Source organism: Cebus imitator, unplaced genomic scaffold (genome assembly GCF_001604975.1).
Source record: "Cebus imitator isolate Cc_AM_T3 unplaced genomic scaffold, Cebus_imitator-1.0 Scaffold2, whole genome shotgun sequence".
NCBI classification, from domain to species: Eukaryota; Metazoa; Chordata; class Mammalia; order Primates; family Cebidae; genus Cebus; species Cebus imitator.
Window position 1 is genome coordinate 14600274 of NW_016107317.1, and position 13186 is coordinate 14613459.

Genomic DNA, 13186 nt, shown 5'->3' on the forward strand with positions numbered 1-13186 from the left:
AAAAAAAAAAAAAAAAAAGAGTGAAACAGGTTTTAATCCATGATTTAACAAATGTACTTCAACATTAAAAAATATTAAAATTTCAGATAGAAGAGTGCTGCAAGACAAACCAATAGCATGGAATTTCAAATGCTTACAAAATTATTTCAGCATATTGATTGGCAGTCAATAGGATATAAGTAGGCTGTTGTCCTAAAGTTCATTTGAACACTAGCTGATGAACACCCCAAATATATTGTCCCTTCAGACACAAGTATGTTTCCCTGGGAAAAAGCAGAAAATAGCTTAAATTCATTTATGGTAAATGACCTGGTATAGAACACTAATACTGAAATAGAGCATTAAGGAATTCCAGCACTAGTTTAGTCACTAAAACTACAAGTCTCATACCAATAGCACTGGTTACCCAGAGTGGTAATATGGGTATTAAATAAACAGGTTTTAGAAATTGTGTGAGGTTCTGGGACCCAATGGTTTACCAAATGTACATAGTTCCTGCCATCACAGAACTCTCAAGATAATAGAGAAGCTGACATTAGACAAATACACATAAAACATGTGAGTGCAGCCAAGAATGGATGCAGAGGGACTAACGAGGAACCTAAGTTAGTCTAGGCAAGAGACAGTGGTAGCTTAGATGGGACAAGAGCAGGTGAGGGGTCACCAATTTTACATGTACAAGAATATACCTTCTAGACTTAATGGGACATGGTTAATGTTTTACTAATCAAGTGTGAAAGACAAGGGATGCCAGGCTGATTACCATAATTTTGGCAAGATAGATTAATGAGGAAAAATAAATTTGAAAAATGAGGATAAAGGTGGGAGATCCACATGTTGATGGGAGCATGTTATATTTAAGATGTTTGTGTAATATCTAGGTAAGCAACTAAAGATACTAGTCTGAAACTCAGAGGAAATGTTTGGCTATCAATAAAAATTTGTCTGTAAATAGGCAGTACTTAAAGCCATGGTATAGATTAAATCAAAGGAAAAAAAGAACAGTAGGCCTACAATGTGAGGCTAAAATAACTATACTATGAAGAGAGAAATGGGCTGTCACAGAATGAGAGAATAGGGAGAGAAACATTAGAAAGGAAAAAGCATTTATCACAGAAGCCAAGGAAAGAGTATCCTAAGAAGGAAAATAAAGGTTTCCTACATTGAAATTAAATGAGCTCTTACTGATAACTTGCTTATGGGACAGAGAAGAGTAGGTCCATATTCAGAGGAAAGGTTATCTACCTTCCTCTACTGAAGAGACAAAATGCTGAACTACAGTTTCCTAATCCTGACACCAGATGGCAGTAAAATCACAACAGTTCAGAGCTATCAGTGGCCTGGGGTGGCTGTATACACTTGGGGGATGTTAAATGTCAAATATTAATAGCTCAGTGTAGAATGATGTCTCTTCTCCCCTTCACATCAATGCCTCTCCTACTGACCACCAATTTAAGCAAAAACATCACAACAGGCCTCAATTTTCATAAGTATCCTAAAGTGGTAACATTAGTCATTTTTTTCAGATATGTGTGAGATATATATATATATGGTGTCCACTATATGAACAGCACTATGGGAATTACTATTGTTTTGAAGAAGCTAAGTATATTGGGAAGGCGGGCAGGGTGAGGGGGGTGAGGACAAAATGTTTAAGAAGGCTGGTACTATAATTCAGAAGGTTACTTTATAAGTAGAGAGAAAAGTGACCCAGGTCTTAAGGAAAGATGAGATTTAGACCAACATTATCTAACAGAAATATAGTCAAGCTACAGAAGTAGTAGTCATATCTAAAGTGAAGAGAAACAGGTCAAATTAATTTTAGCATTTTACTTAACCCACTATACAGTATTACCAACATGTAATTGACATTTAAAAAATTTAGTAAGCTATTTTAAATTCTTTTTTTCAACCTAAATATTAAAAATCCAGTGTGTATTTTATGCTTACAGAATATTTCAGTTTGACCTGGCCATATTTCAAGTGCTGAAGAGGTGCATGCAGTTAGTGGCTCCCATAATGGATAGCATAGATTTAGATGGTGGGGAAAGCATCACAAACTTTAAGAAAAAGCAGTTAACAGATTAGAGTACTATATGAACAAGAACTGAAGTAGTTTGAACAGTGAGACCTTACAAAAGCAGTGAGTGAAAAGCAAAGGTAGAAAACTTTTGAAAGAGAAAGGATAGTATCACATACTGCAAGTCTGAGAGGACTATATATTTAAGACCTAGGAGTTGGCCGGGTACAGTGGCTCATGCTTTCAATCCGAGAACTTTGGGAGGCAGAGGTGGGAGGAAAGCTTGAGCCAAAGAGTGCAGGACCAGCGTGGGCAACATAGAGAAGCCTGCCTTTACAAAAAATTTAAAACTAGCTGAGAAAGGTGGCACCCATTGGTAGTCTCAGCTATTCAGGGGGCTTAGGTGGGAGGATCACTTGAGCTCAGGATAGGCTGCCATGAACCATGTTGCTGCCACTGCACTCCAGTGTGTGTGACAGAACAAGACCCTGTCTCAAAAAAAAAAAAAAACAAAAAACAAAAAACACCAGGCTGGGCACGGTGGCTCACACCTGTAATCCCAGCACTATGGGAGGCCAAGGAGGGGCATTTCATTTGACGGCAGGAATTTGAGACTAGCCTGGCCAACAAGGTGAAACCCCATCTCTACTAAAAATACAAAAATTAGCCGGGTGTGACGGTGCGTGCCTATAGTCCCAGCTACTCGGGAGGCTGAGTCAGGAGAATCACTTGAATCCAGAAGGCAGAGACTGCACTAGAGCTTAGCCAACAGAGTGAGACCCTGGCTCAAAAAACAAACAAGCAAACGAAAACATAGGTGTCATTTGATCTGTCAGTCTAAGAATCTAGTAAAATTTTGGAAACCAAAGCAGACTGCAAGAAATTAAGATATAGCTAGTGAAGAAGTTAAGCCATTACTTTTCTTTCAAAACAGGTTGAAGGTGGGAATATGGGAGGGAACGGTATTTTGAGCAAAGGGGCTTATTTGACCATTGCTGAAGGCTGACAGAAAACAGCCAATTCACTATAGAAGGGGAAACTGATAACCCAAGACACAAAAAGGTTAATAGTAAAGAAGGTGCCAAAAGTCAACAGGACAAAGTAAGACAAAGGGACTAAGTAGAAGAGAAGAATATGAAAAGGGTAAACAGAAAAACTCTCATTTCGAGAAAACAGAACAGAGTTATCATCAGAAGGCCTTTGTCTCAGTAATTACAGAAGTCATCAATAAAAAGTAAAAAAGCAAAGAATGTGAATGGAGGCTTCAGATTATAAAGTTTTACAGATCCTCTGGGGTGAAGTATTAATTAGAGTAATGCTTCTCAAAATATGAGCCCATAGACCAGTCTACTTGCCTCAAAATTTGCAGGAAAGGTGATAGAAATGCAAATTCATGGGCATCCACCCTCACCAGCTGAACTAGAATCTCTGAGGGTGTGACCCAGGCTTCTGGATAAGGCTTTCCAGGTGACTTCTATGCAAACAAAACGCTGAAAAGGACTGAATTAAAGAGCTTCACTAGCATGTAAGAGCTGTTTGTAAGTGAACTGTCCAGAAGTCAAAATGTAGAAATTCAGAGTTCATGTTAAAGGCAAAACAATTCCCAGTGATGAAAGTAGGGTCGGCCGGGCACGGTGGCTCAAGCCTGTAATCCCAGCACTTTGGGAGGCCGAGGCGGGTGGATCACGAGGTCAAGAGATCGAGACCATCCTGGTCAACATGGTGAAACCCCGTCTCTACTAAAAATACAAAAAAAATTAGCTGGGCATGGTGGTGCGTGCCTGTAATCCCAGCTACTAAGGAGGCTGAGGCAGGAGAATTGCCTGAACCCAGGAGGCGGAGGTTGCGGTGAGCCGAGATCGCGCCATTGCACTCCAGCCTGGGTAACATGAGTGAAACTCCGTCTCAAAAAAAAAAAAAGAAAGTAGGGTCTGACCATGCCTGTGGATATATAAAGTTGAAAAATACAAGAAAGAACTAGAGTTAATGGTGGCATTAAATCAGGATACAGAGGCAGACTGGATAGAGAAGATTGTGAGCCAGAAATTATGATCATCAAGGAAGAAGGAATGGACTCCTGGAAATTCATCAGAGAACACAGTAAGACTGGGTGGTGTAAATGAGGAAGTTCAAAGATGACGTGGAAACAGAAACTTGGAGAAAGTAATAAGGAGGAAGAAATATGCCCAGAGCTCATCTCAAGAATCAAAGAATTAGGAGGCAAGAAAATTGGAGGAAAAGTTTCAAATCTCATTCCATTCCTTAAGAACTGGATGACTTTGACCAAGTTATTTAATCTCCCTACACTTTAGTTTCCTCAACTATAAAGTGGGGATAACAGTAATAACACCTACCTCAGAGGTGATGTGAGGAATAAACCAAATAATACACAACAAATTTAGAACACAGCCTGGCATATAGCACTCAAAAGATGTAAGCTTATGTCTATTTACCCTATTATCCTAGTATAATTTTCATTAAACCAGTAAAAGGTTTACAGCAAGAAATAGCCAGCCATGACGATACAACTGCCTTATAGTTATATGTCATTCAGGAAAGCAAAACTATGGAATCTTGCATGTCTGCAAGAGTTTAAAACCAAACCATAATATAACTTCTGGAAAAAGACTTCAGCTTGATTTCCCAGGGGACTTACTTTACAGTGGATGAAATGCCAAGAACTTCAGTGAAGGAGTTCTTTATGCAGATAAAGCATATGAAGTAAAGTAGGCAGAAAAGCAGCTCACTAAACTAGGGGTCAGAAAGAGTTTGCTCTTTCAAAAGCCAAATACATATTTTAGGCACTGTGGCTATAATGTCTCTATCACATCTTCTCCACATACCTCTGACACACAACAGTGACCACCTGACAAGACATAAAAAAATAAGCATAGCTGTGTTCCAATATAATTTTATTTACAAAAACAGACAGCTGATTAGATTTGGCATATGGGTTGTAATTTGTCAACCTCTAATATAAATAATTATGTAGTTCCTGAAAGTTTTCAAGTACAATTTATTAAAAAAGAAAGAGGCTGGCCGGGCGCGGTGGCTCAAGCCTGTAATCCCAGCACTTTGGGAGGCCGAGGCGGGTGGATCACGAGGTCAAGAGATCGAGACCATCCTGTTCAACATGGTGAAACCCCGTCTCTACTAAAAATACAAAAAATTAGCTGGGCATGGTGGTGCGTGCCTGTAATCCCAGCTACTCAGGAGGCTGAGGCAGGAGAAGTGCCTGAACCCAGGAGGCGGAGGTTGCAGTGAGCCGAGATCGCGCCATTGCACTCCAGCCTGGGTAACAAGAGCGAAACTCCGTCTCAAAAAAAGAAAGAGGCTATCTACATTTCATAGTTCTCACAGAATATCAAGAAAGGTATGGAGTTATTTTTTCCACCCTATCTCTTACCAGTATCTTAAAATTTTTGTGCTTTAAAAGCTTGATTGTATTTTGGAAAGCAAAATTAATTAAATAATGATAGACATGTTTTGGCTGGTTCATATTTTGTTGTCTACCAGAGATCTGACTTTATAATAAGAAAAGCCTTTCTTAAAATATGTTGCATAAAACACAAATCCACAAAATATTAGTGTTTCCCATTCTACTACAGAACACAAAAGGGGGTCCTGTGAGTAAGCAACTTTGAGAAACACAATTTACTTGGAGTCCCACATGTCGGATTACTTCTTACGGGCAAATATGGATTCAATTAATTCAATCTACTTATATACGGCCTTTGGACCTTAACATAATTAACCTCTCTGAGCTTCATTTTCCTAACCTCTCTAGACACAGCAATTCTGACATGAAAGGTATCTATATTACAGTTTCAGGTTTTAGTCTTTTCATCATCAGTATCTCATTTTTAACCTTACACGAATACACGGACTCTTAAGCTTTGATATTTTATATAACTGAGACAACTTGGGGATGACAGCAATCAATTTTCTTATTATAACACATATCATGATAAGTTCAGAGGAATTAAAAGCTAAATGTGGCCGGGCACAGAGATTCACACCTATAATCCCAGCACTTTGGGAGGCCAAAGCAGGTGGATCACGAGGTCAGGAATTCAAGACCAGCCTGGCCAACATGGTGGAACCCCATGTCTACTAAAAATACAAAAATTAGCCAGGCTTGGTGGTGGGCACCTGTACTCCCAGCTACACGGGAGGCTGAGGGAAAGAACTGCTTGAACCCAGGAGGCGGAGGTTGCAGTGAGCCGAGATTGTGTCACTGCACCCCAGCCTGGGCAACAGAGTAAGACTCCCTCTCAAAAAATAAATAAAAAGCTAAATGTTTGCATGGAAAAGACAGAAGAAAAAGACCAACCTACCACAAAAACTGTAAGAAAAAAAAAACAAACTAAGGACCCTGGGAAAGATGGCCAAACAGGAACAGCTCCTGTGCATAGCTCCCAGCAAGAGCAACACAGAAAGCAGGTGATTTCCACATTTCCAACTGAGGTACCTGGTTCATCTCATTGGACTGGTTGGACAGTGGCTGCAGCCTAAGGAGGGCGAGCCAAAGCAATTGGGGCACTGCCTCACCCAGGAAGCATAAGGGGCCAGGGAACTCCCTCTCCTAACCAAGGGAAGTCATTTGGGACTGTTCCCTGCACTCTGGCCCAGATACTGCACTTTTCCCACAGTCTTCACAGCCCGCAGGCCAGGAGATTCCCTCCAGTACCTACACAACCACCAGGATCCTGGGTTTCTAGTACAAAACTGGACAGCTGTGTTTGGGCAGAAGCCAAGCTAGTGGCAGAAGGTTTTTTTCATACCCCAGTGACGCCTGGACTGCCAGCAAGACAGAAGGTTCACCCCACTTTTTTTAATACCCCAGTGGCACCTGGAAAGCCAACGAGACAGGTTCACTCCCCTGGAACGGCAGCTGAAGCCAGGGAGCCAAGTGGTCTGGCTCAGCGAGTCCCACCCCTATGAAGACCAACAAGCTAAGATCCCCTGGCTTGAAATTCTCGCAGCCAGCACAGCAGTCTGAGCTTGACCTGTGACGTTCAAGCCTGGTGTGGGGAGGGGCGTCCGCCATTCCTGAGGCTCCAGCAGGTGGTTTCAACCTGTAAGCAAAGCTGCCGGGAAGTTCAAACTGGGCAGACTGCCTCACCAGATGTCCTCACTAGGCAGGGCATCTCTGAAAAAAGGCAGCAGCCTATCAGGGACTTATTAATAAAGCCCCCACCTTCCTGGGACAGAGCACCTGGGAAAAAGGATGGTAGTGGGTATAGCTTCAGCAGACCTAAACATCCCTGCCTGGCAGCTCTGAAGAGAGCAGTGGATTTCCCAATACAGTGTCTGAGCTCTGATAAGTGACAGATAGCCTCCTCAAGTGGATACCCTGACCCCTGTGTATCCTGACTAGGAGACACCTCCCAGTAGAGGCCAACAGACAGGCACCTCATACAGGAGAGCTATGGCTGGCATCTGGCGGGTACCCCTCTGGGACGAAGCTACCAGAGGAAGGAACAGGCAGCAATCTTTGCTGTTCTGCTACCTCCACTGGCGATTCCCAGGCAAGCAGGGTCTGGAGTGGATCTCCAGCAAACTCCAGCAGAGTTGCAGCAGTGGGGCCTGACTGTAAGAAGGAAAATTAAAAAACACAAAGAAACAGTTTCAACATCAACAAAAGGATGTCACTTAGAGACCTGTTCCAAAGGTCACCAACCGCAAAGACCAAAGGAAGAGAAATTCACAAAGATGGGAAGAAACCAGTGTAAAAACGCTGAAAACTCCAAAAAGTCCAGAATCAGATGGTTTCACAGCCAAATTCTACCCGAGGTACAAAGAGGAGCTGGTACGATGCCATCTGAAACTATTCCAAACAACAGAAAAAGAGGGACTCCTCCCTAACTCATTTTATGAGACCAACATCATCCTGATACCAAAACCCGGCAGAGACACAACTAAAAAAGAAAATTTCAAGCCAATATCCATGATGAACATCGATGCGAAAATACTCAATAAAATACTGGCAAACTGAATCAAACAGCACATCAAGAAGCTTACCCATCACAACCAAGTCAGCTTCATCCCTGGGATGTAAGCCTGGTTCAACATATGCAAATTAATAAATGTAATCCATCACATAAGCAGAACCAAAGACAAAACACACAATTATCTCAATAGACACAGAGAAGACCTTCGGCAAAATTCAACAGCCCTTCATTCTAAAAGCTCTAAATAAATTAGGTATTGATGGAACATATCTCAAAATAATAAAAGCTATTTATGACAAACCCATAGCCGATATCATACTGAATAGGCAAAAACTGGAAGCATTCCCTTTGAAAACCAGCATAAGCCAAGGGTGCCCTCTCTCACCACTCCTATTCAGCGTAGTATTGGAAGTTCCGGCCAGTGCAATCAGGCAAAAAAAAAAAAAAAGAAAAAAAAAGGCATTCCATTAGGAAACAAGGAAGTCAAACTGTCTCTATTTGCAGATGACATGACTGTATATTTAGAAGACCCCACCGTCTCAGCCCAAAATCTCCTTAAACTGATAAGCAACTTCAGCAAAGTCTCAGGATACAAAATCAATGTGCAGAAATCACAAGCATTCCTATATAACAGTAACAGACAAACAGCCAAATCATGAGTGAACTCTCTGATTCACAATTGCTACAAAGAGAATAAAATACCTAGGAATACAACTTACAAAGAATGTGAAGGACCTCTTCAAAGAGAACTATAAACCACTGCTCAAAGAAATAAGAGAAGAAACAAACAAATGGAAAATCATTCCATGCTCATGGTTAGGAAGAATCATTATCGTGAAAATGGCCATACTGCCCAAAGTAATTGATAGATTCAATACTAAAAAGGCTGAAAATTCCAAAAAGTCCAGAACCAGACATTTCACAGCTGAATTCTACCAGAGGTACAAAACGGAGCTAGTACCACACCTTCTGAAACTATTAACTTTGAAGCTACCACTGACTCTTCACAGAACTGGAGAAAACCACCTTAAATTTCATATGAAACCAAAAGAGAACCCGCATAGCCAAGACAATTCTAAGGAAAAAAAAAAAAAAGCTGGAGGCATCACGCTACCTGACTTCCTATACTACGAGGTTACAGTAATCAAAACAGCATGGTACTGGTACCAAAACAGATGGATAGACCAATGGAACAGAACAGAGGCCTCAGAAATATGCCACACACCTAGAACCATCTGATCTTTGACAAACCTGACAATCAATGGGGAAAGATTCCCTATTTAATAAATGGTGCTGGGAAACTGGCTAGCCACCTGTAGAAAGCTGAAACTGGATCCCTTCCTTACACCTTATTCAAAAAGTAACTTAAGATAGATTAAAGATTTAAACCTAAGATGTAAAATAAAAACCCTAGAAGAAAAACTAGGTAATAACATTTAGGACACAGGGATGGGCAAAGACTTCATGACTAAAACCCAAAACAAATGGCAACAAAAGCCAAAATTGACAAATGGGATCTAATTAAAACAAAGAGCTTCCACACAGCAAAAGAAACTATCATCAGAGTGAACAGGCAACCTACAGAATGGGAGAACATTTCTGCAGTCTACCCATCCGACAAAGGGTTAATATCCAGAATCTACAAAGAACTTCAACAAATACAAGAAAAAAATACAACTTCATCAAAAAGTGGGCCAAGGATATGAACAGACATTGCTCAAAAGGAGACATTTTATGTGGCCAACAAACATATGAAAAAAAGCTCATCATCACTGGTCATTAGAGAAATGCAAATCAAAACCACCTGAGATACCACCTCATGTGAGTTAGAATGGCGATCATTAAAAAGTCAGGAAATAGACGCTAGAGAGAATGTGGAGAAACAGGAAGCCTTTACACTTTTGATGGGAGTGTAAATTAGTGCAACCATTGTGGAAGACAGTGTGGCAATTTCTCAAAGATCTAGAACTCGAAATACCATTTGACCCAGCAATTCCAATACTGGGTACATACCAAAAGAATTACAAATAATTCTATCATAAAGACACATGCACACATATGTTTACTGTAGCACTGTTCACAATAGCAAAGACTTGCAATCAACCCAAATGCCCATTGATGATAGACTAAAGAAAATGTGGCACATATACACCATGGAACACTATGCAGCCATAATAAAAGATGAAGTCATGTCCTGGAAATCATCAATCTCAGCAAACTAACATGAGAACACAAAACCAAACACCACATGTTCTCACTCATAAGTGGGAGTTGAACAATGAGAACACATGGACACAGAAAGGGGAACGTCACACAACGGGGCCTGTCAGGGGGTGGGGGCTTAGAGGAGGGATAGCATCAGGAGAAATACCTAATGTCGATGACGGGGTGATGGATGCAGCAAATCACCATGGCATGTGTATATCTATGTGGCAGACCTGCATGTTCTGCACATGTATACCAGGACTTAAAGTACAGTAATTAATTAATTAATTAATTAATTAATAAGGGGGGGAACTCTTAAGTATATAGGAAGAGCCATTTTGTATCAAAATACCAAGTATAAACTATATACAAAAAAGGCCTCTAAGGTGAAAATTAGAATTAAATTTAATGCAAATTTCAAATTAAAAGAGAAAATTTCAACATCAATGGCAGTCTTAAATATTAATATTTAATAATTTATTTTTGGCTAGGCGTAGTGGCTCACGCCTATAATCGTAGCACTTTGAGAGACTGAGGTAGGGTGGATCACTTGAGGTCAGAATTCTGAGACCTGCCTGGCCGACATGGTGAAACCCTGTCTCTACTAAAAATACAAAAATTAGCCAGACATGGCGGTGCGCGCCTGTAATCCCAGCTACTCAGGAGGCTGAGGCGGGGGAGAACTGCTTGAACCTGGGAGGCAGAGGTTGCAGTTAGCCAAGATTGCACCACTGCACTCCAGCCTGGGGCAACAGAGCGAAACCCTGTTTCAAAAAAAATAAGAATAGTAATTTACTTTTTAATCTTTTAATGAATGCTAGCAAAACCACTAAGAATAAGATGAACACACTAATAAAAAAACAGACAAAGGATATGAAGATAATTCAATGGAAGACAGACAAATCACCTCATAAATATTAATATTTAAGATAACAAGGTTAAAATAAGTTTTCTCTATTAAATAGGCAAATGATTTCATCCAGCCAGTTACTGTTCCGAAGAATTAGATCTAGGAAAGGGTTTTGTTTAGATATAAAGTAAGACATAAGGTTGCTTAGTTTGCCCTTTCCATGGTATCTTAATAAAAAAAAAGGAACTGCCTTGGCTGCCATCTTGCATCTCCAGGTGTGTGTGCCTAATCTCAGTTGGTCCACCCAAGACCCTCCTGAGCACCAACCCCAGTCCGCCCCCGCATGGCCCCTTATCCACTCCGACAAAATGAAAGAAACAATCACGAACCAGGAAAAACTCGCCAAACTGCAGGCACAAGTGTACACTGGTGGTAAAGGAACTACTTGCAGAAAGAAGGGGTTCATAGAACAGCCACAGCAGATGATAAAAAACTTTTCGTCTTAAAGAAGTTAGGGGTAGCCAACGCAGTTCCCATGCTTGCGTTGGTCCAGTGGACCCACGCTGTAACTTGTACTCTTGTGTCTCTGTCTTTATTTCCTTTTCTTAATCCCTCGTCACCACCAGGACTAAGGGCACCCATGTATGGGGTTGGTGCTGGTACCCAACATACTTCATTATCGTATCATAAATTAAATATGAATTCTGCAGAAGCTGGAAATCTAAGCTACTGGTTATGAGGTAAACCAAAAAGATCCAGAAATTAAAAAAAAAAAACAAAAACAAAAACAAAAAAAACCTGGGGAATACTATTACATTTTGGATCAGTCGTAAGTATAATTTCACTAGAATTTCAAGCTCAGACTGGCCTTGTTTAGTTGAGTGTTCTAAAGTCTTTTATCCGTAGTCAAGTATGATGGGCATGTGCCTATTCCAGCTGCCTTGGAGGCTGAGGTGGAAGGATCACTTGAGCCCAAGAGTTTGTTGATGAAAAGAGTCAAACTCTGTAAAATATTTGAAAAGATTTATTCTAAGCCAAATATGCATGAATATGGCCCATTGTAGAACCCTTGAGATCCTGAAAACATGTGTTCAAGATGGCTGGGCTACAGCTTGGTTTTGCACATGTTAGGGAGATATAAGACTTCAATGAATGCAGGTAAGATGTATATTGGTTCATTACAGAAAGGTGGGACAACTCAAAGGGCTGGGGGCTTCTAGGTCATAGGCGGATTCAAAGATTTTCTGGATAGCAATTGGTTGAAAGTTTATCTAACTAATTGGAGGGATTGTCTGGGTTAAGATAAGAGGTTGTGGAGACCAAGGTTCTTATTATGCAGATGAAGCCTCCAGGTAGCTGGCTTCAGAAAGAATAGATTATAAATGCTTCTTACCAGACTGGGTACTAGACTCTTAGTTAATTCTCTCCTGGATCAAGAAAATTTCTTTCAGGGCCTGCTAGCTGTCACAATGATATTTTACTACTACAAAGAGTCTTTTGTCAGGCTTCATGTCTCTGTTTTAATGTTAATGCTGGTGAGCTGTGCCTGAATTCCAAAGGGAGGAGGGGGTAATGAGACCTGTCTTCTCACCCATTCCCATCAAGACTGAACTAGTGTTTCAGGTTTACTTTAGAATGCCCTTGATCCCTCAAAAGAAAAATAAATAAAATAAAAAAGAAGTTAGGGGTAAACAATATTTCTGGTATTGAAGAGGTGAATATGTTTACAAACCAAGGAACAGTGATCCATTTTAACAACCCTAAAGTTCAGGCATCTCTGGCAGCAAACAAGTACTTTCACTACTACAGGCCATGCTGAGACAAAGCAGCTGACAGAAATGCTGCCCAGCATCTTAAATCAGCTGGATGCAGAGAGTCTGACCAGTTTAAGGAGACTGGCCGAAGTTCTGACCAAACAATCTGTGGATGGAAAAGCACCACTTCCTACTGGAGAGGATGATGATGATGCAGTTCCACATCTTGTGGAGAATTTTGATGAGGCTTCCAAGAATGAGGCAAACTGAATACTGAATTGAGTCAACTTCTGAAGATAAAACTTGAAGAAATTACTGGAAGCTGCTATTTTATATTATGACTTTTTAAAAAAATTTTTGTTTATGGATCTAATCAAATACAGATCTCTAATTTTTTTTTTTT

At 40.6% G+C, this 13186-nt stretch overlaps 1 protein-coding gene and 1 pseudogene across 19 annotated transcripts in view; one reads left to right on the forward strand and one right to left on the reverse strand.

Moving 5' to 3' along the window:
* PPHLN1 (periphilin 1) overlaps positions 1 to 13186 on the reverse strand; it is a 135963-nt gene that overhangs the window by 77281 nt on the left and 45496 nt on the right. The gene's annotated exons all lie outside the window — the stretch shown is intronic.
* On the forward strand, positions 11398 to 13157 carry LOC108305556 (annotated as a pseudogene).